Source organism: Salmo trutta, chromosome 1 (genome assembly GCF_901001165.1).
Source record: "Salmo trutta chromosome 1, fSalTru1.1, whole genome shotgun sequence".
NCBI lineage: Eukaryota > Metazoa > Chordata > Actinopteri > Salmoniformes > Salmonidae > Salmo > Salmo trutta.
This window is the reverse complement of record NC_042957.1, coordinates 48288867-48309851: the sequence shown is the minus strand read 5'-3', so window position 1 is coordinate 48309851 and position 20985 is coordinate 48288867. Positions and strand designations below refer to the sequence as shown.

Genomic DNA, 20985 nt, shown 5'->3' with positions numbered 1-20985 from the left:
TAGGAAAATAATACTAAACTATTTCTCCATCTATTTATTATTATTATTATTGTTGCTATTTCATCATCAATACAGAATTAGATAATTTGATCATTTAATTGCCTGACATTTGTTAGGTTAGGCTATATTATGCTTACTGAAGTGGGGACAATATATTGCACATGTTCATGTTTTCATATGACAATATTCGCCTGTCAAACAGAAAACGCCGGAAGTGGGTGGTTAGAGAGGGAGAGAACATAGACGATTCCTGCTATCCGGGATCCTTGGGAAGTCGTCGCCCCCCCCCCCCCCCCCCCCCCCCCAATTGAAGTTGACATTTAAAATGGTTAAGGTAAGGGCAAATGTTAGGGTTAGGTAAGGTTATGTTTGATGTTAGGGTAAGGGTAGTATATGTTAAGGTTAGGATTTGGACGTCCCAAGGATCCCGTATAGCACTGACCGATCCTAGAGGGGAGAGCAAGCGAAAGACACGAGAGAGAGAGAATGAAAAAAACTGCGTAGCGAACAGTTAGAAAGAGACGGGAGAGGTTCCTTTTCTGGGTCGTACGTACGTTGCGGAGCTTTCCCTTACTTTTATGCAAAAAAGACAACTCAATTGATCGTCCCGTCAAGGTAGGTTTGTTAACTATGTCAGCTTCGAGAAGATTTTTGACAAGCATATTTCGTGCAGACGGTTTCTATTGCGAAAGAATGTTCTGACAGCGCTTTGTAAACAAACTATGGTTAGAGTTGTGCGGCTCTGCCGTCTTTTACGCTAGCCAAACGTGGTTATAATGTCACCGACAATACCACATGTGAACCTACAAATATGTATTTTTCCAGTTTACAATATTGATTGAGTATATTGTTAATATAATATTTACTTTGTTATTAGTGTTTGTTGACCCTTTCTCCTATATATATTCAATATATATATATTGAATCAACAGGCTGAGTCCAACCCCCTCCTGGGAGTCAAGCGAGAGCTCGAATACGCTAGATCATTTATTTTCTTCAACATTGCACAATGTTTTTAACATAACATCTTGAAGGCTATATTATTAACATAATTTGCATGTAGGCTATAACACATGTTATACGGATCATTGACATAGCTTGTAGCCTAGGTCAAACGCAAATTGCAATGTGAGTTTATTCTCTCAAACCGTTAGCCAGCGCGAGGCGCATATCACGGTATAATGAATGTGCGTGTGGAACTCCTCTCAGGAAGTTGTGTTGTAGCCTAACAGGTGAAAGTTCAACTTGTATTGCACATCTGTGTTAGTTAGGTAACTTTCGAATTTAGATAAGAACTAGATAAATAAATGATCAGTGCAACAAAGGAAGTGAGTAATAATCCACTCAAGTGTTTGTGGGGATGGCACAAACATTTTAGAGTGGATTATTTGGCAGAATATTTTTCGGAGATGTTTTTAATTTTGTCCAAGTTTGCTGGTGAAAATGGGCGCAGACCGTTTTTAAATTAAGGAATAATTTGACAAAATGTTAACAACCATGTGATAATACACAACTGTGCACAATGACACAATTCCTACTGTAGGCCATATTGGCTGCAGACTTTTTATTTGGTGTTGATATGCTGGTAAAGTAGCCCAATGTTTATCTTATTGCACCTGGAGAGCAAGGCAGCCTGGCTTGAGGCCAGGTGATGCAGTCAAGGTGTGACATTCTCTCTGCCCCTGTTTATTTGAGTGCTTTGTGCCAGTTCTCCAAGCCTCCTTACCACAACTGAGTAAACATGGGTGTTTGGAACACAAACAATGGATTTAATTTAAGACGCTTTATGTCAAGTGAGTCAAAATTAAATCTAGGAATAAAACAAGCCACATCATCTAGTTGGCCTAATAGTCTCCCAATCCCTCATTGATATGTGTCAGTTAGTGTTTTACTTGTTTTATAACAAAATGGCCACACAGGATGCTGTGTAAAATGTGGTCAGTCGTCATAACAATGAAAACAAACATGAAAACAAATAACAAACACGTGCTCTATGAGAAATCGCTCTGAGCGGGTGAATCAAATCACATTTAATTAGTATTGTTGGCCCATCAGTACCAAAACTATCATTCTGTTTGCTTTCTTATTCCTCTCTTGTGAGAAATGGGCTTCAACTAACCTGAGATGAATTGATTCACGCTGTGTTATAAAGGGAGCTCATTCACTTGTTTTCGTTCACAATTGTTGCTATTGGGGTTAGAAGAAGCACCATCGCGGTATCGGTGACGTGGATGCCGGTTAAATGCAGAAGGCACATTTCGGTGGAATACATTCAGTTGTGCGACTGACTAGGTATCCCCTGTACCTTTCCCTAATTAATGTCACAGAAGCCACTGATGTGTTTGCATAAAAATGCCACTGAAAGCAGTGCTCTATGGTTGTGGTTGTTGTCACTGAAGAGATGGACATGTCCCATAATAGTACACTGTATGACTCACATGCAATTGGAAACAGTTGTTGGTGTTTAGCTGAAATGTCACCACATACATTGATGTTATAGTGTATGACTAGACTGTCATATAGCTCAACCTTACAAGCACAGACAGGTCTATGTATAAAGGAAATACCCCTAAATTGTTGATGTGTTGATGACTAAAATGTCAATGTCACTGCGAGCTTTGAGTGGTGATAAGATGTGTGTGTGTGTGTGTGTGTGTGTGTGTGTGTGTCCGCGTGTGTGTGCGTTACAACCACACCGAGTATGGACATTGATGTTTGTTTAAAGAAACTCAGATAAAGAAAGTCATTACTTCCTGCGATGCAGTTTGATTGCACCCCACCTTGTCCCTGTGTATTCTACCTCTTTCATGTTATAATGACATTATACACACACCAACTGACAGCAGCGCAGGTCAGGATGCTTTGATGAGTGTTTTGCTAACCAAGGGTAACAGTCAGGTGCACTACCAGACTTCCTTGACCCAACCCACCACCCCTTGAAAATGAATTGATTTGGTAGATGTTTTCATTTTTCTGACCCCCTGCGGTTATAGTTTTGCCTGACGACTCATTCTGAATTGAACTCTGCTGCTCTATCAATCGCTCCATACATTCATGGTGGAGAAGAAATGGTAGTGGGTGTGGTGTTTGGCTGAAGTGATGTGGATGGGTAGTCAGGCTAGTTCTAATTGGAAGTGTAAACTCTAACATAGCCTATTAGCTGGAAAGGTATCTCCAAACACATTTTGGCCAGTAGAAGCTGTTTAGCTGGTTAAACAAAGGTTAGCCGTGTGTTGACAAAAACTAATGTCCAAGTCAAGAAAGCTTACCAGCAGCCTTACCTGCTTTTTTCAGTCTGTCAGATACTCTAGTAAGTGTAATTAGCTCCAATTACTGTGATTTGCTAAATATTAGGAGTTCAGAAATCAAGTTGACATAAACATTTGTTTATTCTGTTGTTGCTAGTGATGTTCATTTGTAATATTCATTAAAAGAAGGATCCCCAGTTGAATACCCCTGATCTAGTGGAATTATCTGACCCCATATATCCTCCACAGCATAATATACCTTCCCCTGACAATTCACCACCCACAACCACTCCTTATTCCTCCATTACCAACAACCACTCCTTATTCCCCCACCACCCACAACCACTCCTTATTCCTTTACCACCCACAACCACTCCTTATTCCTCCTCCACCACCAACAACCACTCCTTATTCCCCCACCACCCACAACCACTCCTTATTCCTTTACCACCCACAACCACTCCTTATTCCTTTACCACCCACAACCACTCCTTATTCCTTTACCACCCACAACCACTCCTTATTCCTCTACCACCCACAACCACTCCTTATTCCTCCATTACCAACAACCACTCCTTATTCCTCTACCACCCACAACCACTCCTTATTCCTCTACCACCCACAACCACTCCTTATTCCTCCATTACCAACAACCACTCCTTATTCCTCTACCACCCACAACCACTCCTTATTCCTCTACCACCCACAACCACTCCTTATTCCTCCATTACCAACAACCACTCCTTATTCCTCTACCACCCACAACCACTCCTTATTCCTTTACCACCCACAACCACTCCTTATTCCTCTACCACCCACAACCACTCCTTATTCCTCTACCACCCACAACCACTCCTTATTCCTCTACCACCCACAACCACTCCTTATTCCTCTACCACCCACAACCACTCCTTATTCCTCTACCACCCACAACCACTCCTTATTCCTCTACCACCCACAACTACTCCTTATTCCTCCATTACCAACAACCACTCCTTATTCCTCTACCACCCACAACCACTCCTTATTCCTCTACCACCCACAACCACTCCTTATTCCTCCATTACCACCCACAACCACTCCTTATTCCTCCATTACCAACAACCACTCCTTATTCCTCCATTACCAACAACCACTCCTTATTCCTCCACCACCCACAACCACTCCTTATTCCTCCATTACCAACAACCACTCCTTATTCCTCCATTACCAACAACCACTCCTTATTCCTCCATTACCAACAACCACTCCTTATTCCTCCATTACCAACAACCACTCCTTATTCCTCCATTACCAACAATCACTCCTTATTCCCCCACCACCCACAACCACTCCTTATTCCTCCCCCACCACCCACAACCACTCCTTATTCCTCCTCCACCACCAACAACCACTCCTTATTCCTCCACCACCCACAACCACTCCTTATTCCTCCACCACCCTTTCACCATCCAGGGCTCTCTGACTAGTTGGGTACTCAACATCAGGTCATCTTGCCTGTTTGGTTTGAAGTAGAGATTGAAAGAAGGATGCTTGCAGTAATGATGTTCCTGACCCGAGTGCTCCTGTCATACCATGTTCACTGCTATCAACTACTTCTCCCTGGGGCTGCATGCCCTTTAGCAGATGAGGACTTTTGAAAAAATAGTGTTGACTTTGGTTCTATATATGTTTTATTACTTAGATTGGATTTTTTAAAGGTTTCTGGCTCTGTTCCGTTTGCTCTTTGGCTGCTTATAAGTTCTGCTGTATCACTTATACGTTCTGCTGTATTACTGTATTGGGCTTTCTGTCCTGATACCTGCAAAGTATTTGTGGTACTAGGTCCTGTAGATTTTCCTTAGTGGATTATCTGCCCAGCTTCATCTGCACAATTTGGGATGTGTTTTCCCTCTCTAAAATAAATAAGCACTAGGTCAGACATCAATGAAAACCGTTATGGTAAACCATCAAGGATTGTTTGCACCACTTAACCCTGACCCACTTGACATTATGTGAAGCGCTGCCTGGGGAGCCCACACAGTTAATTCAACTGGACTATGTAACTGGCCGTTTCCACTGCCAAGACAAAGTTTCCGAGGTCGTTTTGGGTCTGGCTAGCGTGGACAGTTGGCATGCCGGGCACACATGAGTTGGACAGCACAACCTGTCCTAGGCAAGGAGGGAGCAGAAACAGACACAAAGAGACAGCCCCAGAAACAGCAGGGGAACATGGGAAACCCTATGCTTAAGGATCCCGTCTCTCAACAGGCCATGTGGTCACAGCATGCCCGTGTACTTAGCCAGGGTTCCCCCACTTTATCTCCTTCCCTGCTACCAGGCAAGCCATGGCAGGGATACTGACCTGATGGGTCTTTACCGGAAGGGGTGGAGGAAAGAGGAAGATGAGAGGTTTTGGTGCATGGGTGGGTTGCTCTGATGCTGGTGAAAAGGGATGGTTAGTTGAAGTATTCCATGCATGCCTGTGAGGAATTCATGGATGTAACACATTTTAATTCTGTGGTTTCCATGGCGCTGTGAGGTCGCATAGACAGAGAGCTCTGTACATATTGTACATATTTTAGGGTTGGCCCCATTTAGTCGACTGGTTGATTGTTTGGTCAATACGCTGTTGGTCGGCTGAGATTTCTTTAGTCGAGCAGTCGTCATTTTTTTTTCATGGTGCACAAGACACCTGTCTGATTCGCACCTGTCTCAGTGGACTAATCCAATGCGGAGGCCACAGGGATGACATAGTCCATCACTCTAAGACATGTGATACTGATATTGTATATGCTTGTATTATGTAAAAATAATGGTGCAACACTAATATATCTAATATTATTTTATAACAAATGTTGGGTACGGTCGCTGTCCACGATTCTAAAAGATAATCTTCAGTGTGCCTTTCCCTATGTTGCTATGTGCATAATAGCAAAGTTAAACAGCATATTGGGATTGAGAACAATGCGGCGGAGGCAGCAGCAGCAGAGACAAGGATACAGCCCTTGCCTTAGCCTAATTGTCAAAGAAAATGGAGTAGCGAGGATATCCCAACTACATTTGGTCTATAATCAATAGCCTAACTTAAATGTGTCTGGCTTTATAAAGCATCCATATACAGTGCCTTCAGAAAGTATTCAGACCCCTTAACTTTTTCAGCATTCTGTTAGGTTACAGCCTTTTTCTAAAACTGATTAAATATTTTTTTCCCTAAGCAATCTACTAACAATATCCCATAATGACATAGCGAAGACAGGTTTTTAGGAAAATTCAAAACAGAAATACCTTATTTACATAAGTATTCAGACCCTTTGCTTTGAGACTTGAAATTGAGCTCAGGTGCATCCTGTTTCCATCGATCATCCTTGAGATGTTTCCACAACTTCATTGGAGTCCACCAGTAGTAAATTCAATTGATTGGACATCATTTGGAAAGGCACGCACCTGTCTATATAAGGTCCCACAGTTGACAGTGCATGTCAGAGCAAAAACCAAGCCATGAGGTTGAAGGAATTGTCTGTAGAGCTCGTAGACAGGATTGTGTCGAGGCACAGATCTGGGGAAGGGTACCAAAAACATTCTGCAGCATTGATGGTCCCCAAGAACACAGTGGCCTCCATCATTCTTAAATGGAAGAAGTTTGGAACCACCAAGACTCTTCCTAGAGCTGGCTGCCCGGCCAAACTGAGCAATCGGGGGAGAAGCGCCTTGGTCAGGGAGGTGACCAAGAACCCGATGATCACTCTGACAGAGCTCTAGAGTTCCCCTGTGGAGATGGGAGAACCTTCCAGAAGGACAACCATCTCTGCAGCACTCCACCAATCAGGCCTTTATGGTAGAGTGGCTAGACGGAAGCCACTCCTCAGTAAAAGGCACATGACAGCCCGCTTGGAGTTAAAGATCTAAAGAACGTAAAGAACTCTCAGACCATGAGAAACAAGATTCTCTGGTCTGATGAAACCAAGATTGAACTCTTTGGCCTGAATGCCAAGCATCACGTCTGGAGGAAACATGGCACCATTTTCAGGGGCGGGGACTGGGAGACTAGTCAGGATTGAGGCAAAGATGAACGGAGCAAAGTACAGAGAGATCCTTGATGAAAACCTGCTCCAGAGCTCTCAGGACCTCAGACAGGGGCAAAAGTTCACTTTCCAACAGGACAACGACCCTAAGCACACAGCCAAGACAACACAGGAGTGGCTTCGGGACATGTCTCTGAATGTCCTTGAGTGGCCCAGCCAGAGCCCGGACTTGAACCCAATCGAACATCTCTGGAGAAACCTGAAAATAGCTGTGCAGCAACACTCCCCATCCAACCTGACAGAACTTTAGAGGTTGGCAGGGAAGAATGGGAGAAATTCCCCAAATACAGGGGTGCCAATAAATTAGCAAACACTTCTAAAACATTTTTTTTTCTTTTTCACTATGGGGTATTGTGTATAGAATGTTCCGTAAAAAAAAAAGTTATACATTTTAGAATAAGGCTGTAACGTAACGTGGAAAAAGTCAAGGAGTCTGAATACTTTCTGAAGGCACAGTATATCTACAGAAATAAGACAGATATAGCTTCTGTCAGCCTGTTTGAGTGTTTGTTTAATAGCCTACTAATTCCGTGAGCACCAAGCCTCATGCAACGGCAAAATGTAAGATGAAGCAAATTCACAGATTCTGCTTTTTGATCTTTGCTATGCTGTAACAAAGGCTTTACATTTTCTTTTTGTTAGAACAGACTGCTATTACTTAGAATTTATTTAGTGTTGTTTACACTTCCAAACAGTCAGAAAAAGTACATTGTAATCTAACAGCACCTGTCATTGCTGTAATGAAAAGCACTATACAAATACAATCTGTTATTATTATGAAGATTATTGTTATTAATAATCATAATCATAATATTAATGGTGTACACTGTATATGGGAAAAGTTCCTGGCTTGGTTATCAGTCATTAATCCCTTGTCCTGTCAGAATGCTTTAAATCAGGAGTCACACAGTCACAGATGATCTCATACAGTTGAGGAGAGGAAGCCATCCAAGCCAGGTAAAAAAAGCCATTTTACAACCTATGTGTTGTGATAATTGCATTGTTTGCTCTATAACCTGTTACTTCATATGCCTTGCCACTGTGATATATAGGCCTAAGGTTGAGACAATAAGAAGACAGTGGCAGAATAAATTCAACCACACCTTTGTTTCATCACAAAACCGGAGAGCAACATCTGTCCGGTGTCCACGAAGCATATCGCACGTAACAAACAGTTACATGATCTACAGCATGGTCAAGCAAGTTAATGTTTCCCACATTTTCAGACTACTAAACAACTATTGATTTAGAACCACGGAGAGTTTTCCGCAAGTCTCAAAGAAAACAGGAGCTGCCTCCACTGTTCCAGCACCATTTCAACATCATCAAATCACCTCTGCTTAGTCTAATACAGACAGTGATAACTAAGATAACAAAAATAATTTTGTCCAATCAATGAAAGCTAAATATGATGTGTGTGTGTGTGTGCGCGCGTGCGTGTGTTTGTGTGCGCGTGCGTGCGTTTGTGCGTGCAAGTAGAAAAAACATGTCGACTCGCCCTACTTGTAAAGAAACAACCAATGCCATCCTCCTCTCTTTCATGACTCTGTCATACAGTACACACTTTTAGTTTTTGTTGTCGTATGCTACCTGGCTAAAATGCTTACTTACTAGCCTAACTTCCTTTCATGGCCAACGATGCACCAGGCCAGCTAGTTAACATTAGCGTACTACATCTAGCTACATATTGAACTTTCATCCTCTCAGTCCAGGGGCACAATGTATGGTTAGATCAGAATCGCTGTTATAATCATTGTCCAGTACGGAGAATTAAGTCAAACCACAAGTCTAAATCCATTTCTCCATTTCTCCCTATCTCCATCCTAATTTAGGAAAGGGCCGATTTTAGCTAGCTAGCCACCGGAGAACAATGACAACAAGATTTGTTTTACTGTAAATTACGTGTTGCTTCGGATGTGATGTGATGTGATTGGTGTGAAGCTATATCCAAACTGGCTTCCCTCCCTTGACACTTTTTTTTGGCGCGCCAGGACCATTCACAGTTGAGCTCACTCAGTTTATCTCAATGCCGATTGGCTATTATTATTTTATTCTTTATCAAGGGAAGCCAAATGCTCGCTGCTTTCAATTCTACGGGCGGCAGCAATGTCATACTCTTTTAAACCAGACAGCATCAGATAGATGGCCTACACATATTGAAGGAAAATGCTCAAACACAGAGAGACCGAAGATGGCATCTCTTGGCGTCCATGAATACACACCGTTGGAGGGAAGGAGGAAGAAAAGGGAAAAGGGGAGGAGGTGTTGATAGGAGGTTGAAATTGTCCTTGTTTGACCATTGAAAATCGTAAATTGGGGTAGGATAACTAGCTGTTATTGGGGTAGAATAATCAAATCTTAGATTAGGACTAAGAGGTAGTTCCAATTTGAGCAGGGGGAAGTGTTGCCCAATCAGAGTGCGGTGTCATGTAGGCTACAAGGAAGCACGTTCAACATTGAAGCCGACTTTAAAGGCGAGTCGAGACTGACTGCTCTACAAATCACTGTGCATCTAAAAAAACGACTCAATCTTAGTTCTAGATCAGTCAGTCATGATTTACCCATGATACATCATGGTGTTAATGATCTCAAACACAGCCAATGAGTACCTCAGTGTGTGGCGTGGCCTTTTTCATATGGCCACGGTGTTGATTGGTTTCTTTTTACATTCTCTCTCTTCTCTCTCTCTGCCTTTAGATGAGTAACAGTGTGTTGTCCAGTCCAAGCAGAGATTAAACCTCACTAGGGTGAGCGTGAAATGGGTTGAAAATGTTTTCAAGCAGCGAGAGGAGGAAGGGAGAAAGACAGTTAAAGGGAAAGAGATCCTGTAGTAGGGGAGGAGTCCCTGGGTCTATGAGAAAGCATGTGGTGGTGAAAGCAAGGCTCTCGCTAACCCCTACCCCCACTAACCCCGCCCCTTTCAGTTGGGCTCAAACTAATCCTATAGTCACATGACCTCCAGAGCTCTCAGCCTTGCCTAGGCAAGACTGATCGGTCTGTCAAATACATTATGTAGCCTGGGTCACGGTTGACAGCTACATTACTCTGGAGTTTGTATCTAGTAACACTAAATGGGCTACATTGTTAACAAGTGGTTTATCATCCAACTAAATCTTTCATTTTTAAAATGGTTAAGATGGTCCACATAGTCATCAACACCCATGGAGTTGAATCACTCCTGCTGGTCTTCATGTATCTCTCTCTCTATCTCTCTCTCTCCCTCTTTCACTTTTGCTCTCTCTCTTTCACTGTATTTCTCTGATAGACTGTAAAAATATATGTATTTTAAAGATTACTCCCTTCCTCTGTGTTGCGCACCAGACACTGAGACATGTGATAAGGCCTCCAGATATTATCTTTATGACACACAAGAAATTACCAGTGCTCTCGAAGAAGGTCACTCCCAGCCATCGCTCTCAGCCAGCCATGGGAAGGTAGCATGCATATTAGGGAGGGGCATGTGGCTGTGAGCATCACGTTTTTCCTCAAATGTCGCCTGTGGATATTTTGGTTTTTGCTGTGATTCCGAGTTTCTGACTGAGTTATTAAGCTGACTGGGTTAAATGCGATATGTATTTGTTAAATGTGATGGTCTTTGGATGTACCTTACTTAATTAACTTTTATTTCTGGTTAATTCCTTCTTACATATCCATTGGCATTGTATTGGGGTTGGGAGATAACTGGTGTCATCTATCCTTGTTGCAATATGCAAATTGTATGCAAATCATTGGAAACCAGAATTTCGACCTATTCTCAGTTCTTTGCTGTAAAGTAAACAACACACATGAGTAAAATGCTGTTCTATGCTACAACCACTTCACCAGAGTTACATTCAATAGACTCTAAACAGGAGCAGGCATTTTCACATTGAAGCTGAACCAACAGGGATGCTCACTTGCATTCTCCTAGCATTTACAGTATATTCTTTATTTATTTTTGGGGTACTTTTTACCCCTTTTTTGTGAAATCCAATTGGTAGTTACAGTCTTGTCCCATCGCTGCAACTCCCGTACGGACCCGGGAGAGGTGAAGGTTGAGAGCCATGTGTCCTCCGAAACACGACCCTGCCAAGCCTCACTGCTTCTTAACCCAGAAGACAGCCGCACCAATGTGTCGGAGGGAACGCCGTACAGCTGGCGACTGAAGTCAGCGTGCATGCGCCCGGCCCACCACAAGGAGTCGCTAGAGCACGATGAGACAAGGACAACCCAGCCAGCCAAACCCTCCCCTAACCCGGACGACGCTGGGCCAATTGTGCGCCACTTCATGGGTCTCCCGGTCGCGGCCGGCTGCAACACAGCCTGGGACCGAACCCGGGTCTGTAGTGACGCCTCAAGCACTGCGACGCAGAGCCCTAGACCGCTGCGCCACTCAGGAGGCCCTATTTACAGTATATTGTAATCGTTTAAATTATTGTGATATCATATGACTGTGATTATCATTTCATCCAGCCCAACATATTGTTTTCAAAGTAATTAATTAAAAGCTACCCAATCTTCGTAAGGCATGCTCACCTCATGCTGGGTTGGCACCGGGGGATATGAAAGAAGAACTGTAACGTTTGATCAACTCTACAGGAGGTCCAATTTGCTGCCGGTCGCGTCATGCTGGACAGCAGAATTCGTTCATATGTTAGCAAATATCAAAATCACTTACATGCCGCTCAGAGCATGCCATAGCTACCACGCTAACCACTTTGGGCTCTGACGTTGAAAAAATGTACCTGTCCGTTGGAGATAGAGACCAGTAGAGCCTACTATGGGTTCATTCCCAACCGATCACTTGATTCCACATCAGTGGTTCCTAAACTTTTGTTTGCATCAACAAAAAATTGCCACAAGCCTAAAAATCTTTCTTGATACCCAGCAATCCGACAAATTCTCACCTAGCCTTCAGGTGCCACAATGCCGAAGAAGCAGACTTTCTCACCCTGCACTCTTTAAACTTCTGGCTACAGTGTCCTGTCAAGACAGGCACAGATCATAGATTTGTAAATGAAGAGAAGGATTTAACAGAATAGACTGGATGAGTGGACAGATGTAGAATCTTAATTTGAGCCAGTTTGCTGTAACACGAAAATAATCCTGCAGCAACAGGAAATGTGAATTATTATGCGGATTATAATGATTGGAGATTTTCTCCTAAAATAGGGTGATCTAATTTAAAATCCTACATCTGTAGCAAGCTATACTATCTACAGTATGTTGTATGCATCTGTGTGACCAGTGTTCCTGTTGTTCAGTGGATAAGGCAAGGCAGTGATATCCCCCCAGATAACCTGGAGGAGAGACTAATCTAGTGGCTCCAGTAATGCACTAGAGGTCAGGGGTCATCTGCTCTGCCCTTATTGCCATAAATCAGCCTGGCATCAGCCTTGCAGTAGTTCACTGAAAGGTCAAGCCTAATAAGCTCACCCATGACTCGACCAATCGCTGCTACTCTGAAGAGTATTATGTGCTCCAGTGGTGATGTCATCTAAACTCTTCCGGTCCTCCACTGATGATTTCCGTTTCTAAACCTATTGGGTCATTTTGGTCTGATGTTTGGTTTATATTTTGCCTTGTCTTTCCTGGTTTTGGTTTTGTGGAGGATTGTATTGGCTGGTTAGGGTTTGAATTTGCTGTATTTTTCAGCAGGTGGTTTTGTTTGGATACTGGCTGGTTATGGAATATAATTCTACAGTGTCTTCTGGAGAATTGAACTGTATCCTTTTGGCTTTCTGAGGAATTTCTTCTTGGTTAAAGATCCTGGCAGAGAGTAAAGTGGTCAAGCCTTCTGTTTCAATGGAGTTTGAGAATCTGCCTGTTAAATGTAGTGTAACTTAAAGCAGGATGAGGCCTAACCGGTAGTCGATCACCACTTCCACGTTCAAACCTACTACTGGTTACGCTACAGCAGGAGATCCTCATTAAATATAACACCCTGACTGAATGATGTGGGGGGCGGAGAACTGAGAAGAAGGGAAGGAGTGAGACAGAATTAGGGAAATAAGAACATCTCATCAGATGCCGCACACACACGTCATGTTTCCATTATTCCCGACCCGCTTAATCCCAGAATGTTAAAAAAACAAACAAATGTAGGTCATGTCTGCTCTCTCTCTGGGGAATGGGCCAAATGTCTTTAGCAGATTAAGACAAGATGAAGCAGATGATGATGATGATGATCCAGAATGGACAGGGCCTTTTGTCAAAATGAATGTTGCTGCTTTAGTGGTGTTGTGTTTTATAATCTGTTGTTTGACAGGATCAGGCTGCCAACCCTGATTGAGCAAGTCTAAAGCCATGTCTGTTGGTTGGTCGGTCAGGCTGTCTGTCTGTCTGGTGTCAAACCTCAGGCCCTTCCTGTCACTCTCTTTCCATCTCAGTAGGATCTGTGGTTCTGACAGTCTTAATCACACACATCTCTCTTTCCCTCTCTCTCTCTCTCTTGGTTCCACTTTAAATTGAAAATAAATCAATATCCTAATGGATAAGGAAGTATTGACTCATTTCTGGGCCCCGTCTTCCCCTCTGTCCTAGGCTCTCTGTTCTTCTTCTCATCCCTCTCCATCTATCTCTATCTAGTGCAGAGCTAGTGTAATGTGGACCGTCAGAGTGTGGATCTGTGGTTCTATTGATCCAATTAGTTCGTCATTGCCCCCGGCTCTTCTCCTCTCCAGCGTTGCTCGCTGCTGCTCACTCTGCACGACCTTCTCTCTCTCTCTCTCTCTCTCTCTCTCTCTCTCTCTCTCTCTCTCTCTCTCTCTCTCTCTCTCTCTCTCTCTCTCTCTCTCCTCTCTCTCTCTCTCTCTCTCTCTCTCTCTCTCTCTCTCTCTCTCCTCTCTCTCTCTCTCTCTCTCTCTCTCTCTCTCCTCTCTCTCTCTCTCTCTCTCTCTCTCTCTCTCTCTCTCTCTCTCCTAACCCTGCTGCTCAGCTTGCACTGGAGGAACCTCATATAACATCTCCAAAGTGTAGTTGAAGGAGGAAATGAAATATTGACTGGAGTAGTCTCATTAAAATGAATAGAGTATGGTTTTACCCCACACTACTAGTGGCTGCCTCTGGGCATCCTGGGACATATCAATGATTAAACACAGAAAAGTATCTGATATCCCAGGCTGGTGGAGACAAGGGCTCCATATGCAGGGGGAGTCTGTCTGTACTGTGTGTGTGTGCGTGTTTGTGCGCGTGGGGTCAGAGTGCAACATTTGATAAACAAACAGAACCCTTGTTCATATCACACTTACTGTATAAGTGCAACCTTGCACTTTTAAAACACCAGTGTTTTTTCTTCTCAGTTCCCACCTTTCTCAAAGTTACACCAGTGAAGTAAATCTGTGGGACTGTTGTACTGTACAGTGTAGTCCCCTTCTGTTGCACAGGGTCCCACGCTTTCTCTGGGAAGCATTCAACCGTATGAATTGATCTCATGTGCCGTTAAATATATGCAGAAAGCGAGGGGAAGAGAGAGAGAGAGAGAGAGAGATGGGGGGGACAGAGAGTGAGAGAGAGAACAGAGAGAGTGAATACTCAGTGTAACACAGTATTACCATGATTCATTGTCCTCATGAGGTACTTTCTCCAGCCTCACATTCTTCCCCAATCCTCCATTGCGTCACCAGACCCCTGTGCCTCGCACAACACGGATTGAGTGGATGTGCTCTGTACATGAATAGGATATAGGATAGCAATTGGATATGTTCATGGCCCATCGTGGCCTTTATTCCCATGGTAGTTTTCGTTATATTATTGTGTCCGTCTACGTTGAATTATAAAACGATGCCATTGTGTTATTGTGCGGCGTACATTATGAAAAATATGTGGACATGCAAACTAAAATACCCATGAATGCACTCTCTCATAAACGCAAATGACGAGATAAGAGAGGCGACGCATCCACTAAGATAACGGATGAATGAAAGGATGTCAGACAGAGAGAATAGCCTTGCAAATGCATTATTGGCTAATACAGAAATTGAAAGTGTGGTTTGTTAAAGATCAGTGTACTGTGTGTGTTACACTTTACCTGTGTATGCAGGATGGGTTTGATATGGTACTGGCTTTGTTCACAGTGTCCTGGCCTCAATGGAGCCTGTCTCTGAGGACTTCTCTCTTCTCTTCTCATGCCTGTTCAGTGCAGTGGCAAAGTCAATAGGGGCTTTTTATCCAGTCAATATAGACTGGTGACAGGACAGGGCTGCTGCACACACTGCAGGAACTACTCTCTGGGTGAGTTTTACAGAGCCTAATGGGACAACGCGGTCCGGGCTGGGGAGGAGGAGGAAGAGAAGAAAGAGTAGAGGGATTTATATTCAGAAGAGTTATTTCAGGGTGTCATATGATGCTGTGGATTTGAAACATCTCCTCCCTGTATTAGCATGGACTGTGTGGACATGGTGGACAGTACAAAGGGAAACACCAACAAGGTAATGGTGATCTGAGGTGTAATTTAGGAAAGCCTCTCTCCGGCGGGAATAACTGCCATGACTCATTGCCCTTTCAGTTTATCTAGATTATCCCAGGGAGACTGAGGGACTACCATAGTCAGTCCAGCATCGTAATAGGAGGAACTGGACTATATGTACAGTGCCAGGAAATGTCCCAGAGAAAATCAGGTCAAGTCCTTTGTTTTGCCTGGGAGGGCATGGAGGTGTCTGATGATCCAAAAGGACCTCCACCACCACAGCTCAGCTGCAACGCCAGCGCGATCCCCAGCACCACTGCCATACCCAGCCTCAATCCAACATCCAGCACCAGCCTCAACACCACTGCCCGCCGCAGCCTCAGTCCCAGCACCACTGCCAGCCTCAGCCTCAGCACCACTGCCCGCCTCAGTCCCAGCACCACTGCCAGCCTCAGTCCCAGCACCACTGCCAGCCTCAGCCTCAGCACCACTGCCCGTCTCAGTCCCAGCACCACTGCCAGCCTCAGTCCCAGCACCACTGCCAGCCTCAGTCCCCGCACCACTGCCAGCCTCAGCCTCAGCACCACTGCCCGTCTCAGTCCCAGCACCACTGCCAGCCTCAGTCCCAGCACCACTGCCAGCCTCAGTCCCAGCACCACTGCCAGCCTCAGCCTCAGCACCACTGCCAGCCTCAGCCTCAGCACCACTGCCAGCCTCAGCCTCAGCACCACTGCCCGCCTCAGTCCCAGCACCACTGCCAGCCTCAGTCCCAGCACCACTGCCCGCCCCAGCCTCAGTCCCAGCACCACTGCCCGCCCCAGCCTCAGTCCCAGCACCACTGCCAGCCTCAGTCTCAGCACCACTGCCCGCCCCAGCCTCAGTCTCAGCACCACTGCCTGCCCCAGCCTCAGGCCCAGCACCACTGTCAGCCTCAGTCCCGGCCCCATCCATGATCCCACACCTTTGCTTCTCTCGTCCCACTTGGCTTTGGCTGGATGTTCACTCTGCTTTGCTCTGCTCTCCAGTGGGTTGCTCCTCTGCCACAAGCCTAGCAACAGTGTGACATTTGGAGTCCCTCAGGTCTCAGCTAAAAGGTTTCCCAGTGAAAGGACAATGTGTGTTGTCCATTACACTATTAGCAGGTCATATGAGGCAGAAAGCCCACAGCCTTGGGGGGAACCCTGCGCTAACTCACAGTGGCAATGTCATTCAACTGAAATGCAATCAAAGCACAAATTCAAAGTGGCAACTTTGATTCAGGGATATCTTGTTATGAATGTCATTGCGTCACATGCAGCCGCAGGAGACACGTCCTTGTAGTACTTGTGGGGCTCTTATGAAATGTGTCACAACCAGTGGCGGTTCTAGACCATTTCAACTGGGGGGGCCAAGCTGGGGCCAGTTACATTAGACGTTATTGTTGTCATATCGTTTTCTTCACTGCATTGCAGGCATTAGCAGGCAAAAGACCATATTCACAATCCTCATCGTTGCCACTGTCTAATAACGGATGTAAAAAAAGAACGATAGCAAAAATTAGTATTTCATACTCCACATTTAGGGGGGCCACAAGGGGGTCCAAAATTGTTGTCACATGGGCACTGCCCCCCCCCCCCCCCCCCCCCCCCCCCCCAGAACCGCTAGTGGTCACAATCCAGTGAGTCTGCAAGGTCAAAGCAACTGCTTTCGCTCGGAAACGCCATGGCAACAGTGTTTTCTGTTATTTCAATTATGGTTCAATAGACATAGCTATAGTTGAGTGGTGTTTTTTCTTATTCTTCTGAATTATTTTAGCAGTAGCATAGTCTCCACTTCAAAACAGCTAATGCAAGAAGGACAGCTGGATGTTAGAGAGTCCCAGGCAGCAGCAAGCACCACTTGGCACTGTGTAATTGTGTACCACAATTGTGTACCAATTGTGTACTACTACAGCCTCCTGTTGTTCCATATTGTAGCTAGGTTCTGAGTCATGGTCTCCTCTATCCTAGGTGGCACAGCTCCCTAGTCCACTCTGCCCCGAGACCAGGACTGCGTCTCAAATCAAATCAAAAGTTATTAGTCACATGTGCCAAGTAAAACAGGTGTGGACTTTAATCTACTTTAATTCGCACCCTTTTCCCTTTGTAGCGCACTACTTTTGACCAGATTACTGCACTAGGGTGCCATTTGGGAAGGAGGGTGTGAGTCACTCTGTTGTTTTTACAGTGCAATAAAACCCCAGCATAGGTTAAGGTTAAGCAGACCACTGGGATTTGAGGGGAGGGCGGGTAAGGTGGGGTAGAGGGTGACCTTTACGAAGTGCACATGAGGGAAAAAGAGCGGGGTGGGGTGCTGGAGGAGTGGTGAGAAGGGGGGGGGCATGGCACTGATGACCACATTAGACACCGCGTGTGAGAAACTGCAGCTATCTGAACTCTGACACGTGACAAGCTGGAAAGGTCAAAGGACAGGGTTCTCAAAAGCTGCCTGCCTTGGTGTTTACAGGGGTGTTGATGTGGAGCCAGAGAGAGAGGGGCAGAAATGTACCAAGGGAAAAGACATGAGAGAGTTAGAAGAGCATGGTGGAAGGTACAGTACAGCGAATGGGAGATGAGTGTAGAGAGAGAGAGTGGCATTAGATACATGTAAGAAGTGGGCTTTCAAATAGAAATCAATGATGAGGAGGACAAACCTGCATTTTTCCTAGCAGAAACTGTTTTCTTTATACAGTTCTTTTTTTTAAATGTTATCTTACAAACCCTTTAGCTGGACCAAAGACTAACCTTGCACAGGAGAAGTACAAAAGAAGATCCATCCATGTGAACAACATTCAGACAGACTGTGTGTCACAAAACAAAACACTTTTTTTCCCCCTAAGACTGTACTATCTAGAACCTTGAAAGGTTCTTCGGCTGTCCCCATAGGAGAACCCTTTGAAGAACCCTTTGTGGTTGCAGGTAGAACCCTTTTGGTTCTAGATAGAACCCTTTTGGGTTCCATATAGAACCCTTTCTACAGTGGTCTACATGGAAACCAAAAGGGTTTTTACCTGGAACCCAAAAGGGTTATACCTGGAAGCATAAAGGGTTCTCCTATGGGGACTGCCGAAGAACCCTTTTTTCTAAGAGTGTATAATAAAGCCAATAAGAGCAGTTTACTGTAGGCTACAACAATCCGTTTGGTTATTACTGCACATGCTACATTGATACTAATGCAGTCTGACCAGGTTGAGTAAGTTCGAACAATACTTTATCCCTCATTCAACCTTCAAACTGACCTTTACCTCTTGCCTGAGGTGTTTACTCAGGCGTGTGTGTTTGCATGTGTGTGTGCGTCTGTCTGCGTATGCCCATAGTATGTAGAAGTAAAAGTGAAGGAGAGCCGAGACAGTACCAGTCAAAAGTTTGGACACACCTTCATGTCTTAAAGTAATGATGGACCGTCATTTCTCTTTGCTGATTTGAGCTGTTCTTGTCATAATGTGGACTTGGTCTTTTACCAAATAGGGCTATTTTCTGTATACCACCCCTACCTTGTCACAACACAATTGATTGGCTCAAATGCATTAAGAAGGGGGAAAAAATCTACAAATTAACTTTTAACAAGGCACACCTGTTAATTGAAATGTATTCCAGGTGACTACCTCATGAATCTGGTTGAGAGAATGCCAAGAGTGTACAAAGCTGTCATCAAGGCAAAGGGTGGCTACTTTGAAGAATCTCAAATATAAAATATATTTTGATTTGTTTAACACTTTTTTGGTGACTACATGATTCCATATGTGTTATTTCATAGTTTTGATGTCTTCACTATTATTCTACAATATAGAAAATAGTAATAAAAAAAAAATCCTGGAATGAGTAGGTGTATCCAAACTTTTGACTGTTACTGTATATGTCACCAGCATGTTTTTCGTTCACTGTACCGTATCTTCAAAAATAGAAAAACAAACACACAACCAAATTACATTTAATGTATGTTCATTTGGTGTTCAGTTTGTTTTTCTGTTTGCAAGGTCACTCCTCTTCTCTTTTATTGCCATTACCTCCTGCCCATTGGAGCATCTTGTTTTACTTTCCACTTTTGGGCTACTGTGTATGTGTGCACAAGTAGCACACTTTTTAGGAGTTCTTGCCGATGCCAGGTAAGTGGAGTTTAGATGTTATAGTAGCCTCTGCCGAGTCCCCAACAAACGGATGTTCTGGTTTTCAGGGGAAATGGAAAGAGAGCCTGTGACACGACTTCCTCTTTTGGACGTTAACAAGGCGACACTTCGTCTTAACTCCTCCTCCACATTTTACTGGATTGGTTGATCAGTGGAGAAGAGAACCTCCCCCAACACTTTTTTCTTCTTGTCAAGAGCAATATTTAGGAGATCTAGTTTCATGGAATTTATTTTACGCCTGCTGTGTTAGGTTAATGTTACAGGGAACTTGCATAAAAGCCTGCAGGTCTGATGTGATCTGATTGGCTACACTGGAGCATATCCAGGAAGTGGAGTCACAGGATCAGTAACTAGCCTTAATGGGTGTCATAATATTGCTATAATGGAAAAAGCCTAATAGGGTCAGATGGTTTGCTCCTGAGTGGGGAAGGTTACTCTCCACTACAGAACTACAGTTAGGGTGACCACAAAATACCCAAATGCAGGAAAACAGGATGATTTTGCGGGATGATTTTGGAATGATTTTGCAGGACAATGTAGCCTACAAATTATTATTTGTTTTTGGCAGCACCTGCCCATTTTCATTGTTTTATTTCCCTTAGTCCTGCATGTTGGAGCTCATAGCCTAAGCTTTTCACTGTACCCTGCAATCACACCTGCAACCCTGTACATAAACAATCTGAATCTTAAAGTACTATTTTGTTCAGCCATATAAAACAAGAACTTTTAAAGTTTAGCGTCTCGTCATTCTCCTTCAGACCAGACAGTCGGATAGTAACACCTCTACCACCAGACAGTATAATAGTAACACCTCTAACATCAGACAGTAGGATTGTAACACCTCTAACATCAGACAGTAAATAATAACATCAGACAGTAGGATAGTAACACCTCTAACATCAGACAGTAGGATAGTAACACCTCTACCATCAGACAGTAGGATAGTAACACCTCTAACATCAGACAGTAGGATAGTAATACCTCTAACGTCAGACAGTAGGATAGTAACACCTCTACCATCAGACATTTGGATAGTAACACCTCTACCATCAGACAGTAGGATAGTAACACCTCTAACATCAGACAGTATAATAGTAACACCTCTAACGTCAGACAGTATAATAGTAACACCTCTACCATCAG

At 44.0% G+C, this 20985-nt stretch overlaps 1 protein-coding gene across 2 annotated transcripts in view; it reads left to right on the top strand.

Annotated features, from left to right (window-relative positions):
* Positions 1-327: 327 nt before the first annotated feature.
* LOC115198021 (signal transducer and activator of transcription 5B) overlaps positions 328-20985 on the top strand; it is a 95090-nt gene continuing 74432 nt past the window's right edge. Inside the window, exon 1 of one of the 2 annotated variants that reach the window (XM_029759684.1) lies at positions 328-615. The gene's annotated coding sequence lies outside the window, so the exon portion shown is untranslated. The remainder of the gene's footprint in view (positions 616-20985) is intronic. The other variant, XM_029759674.1, reaches the window with a different exon arrangement.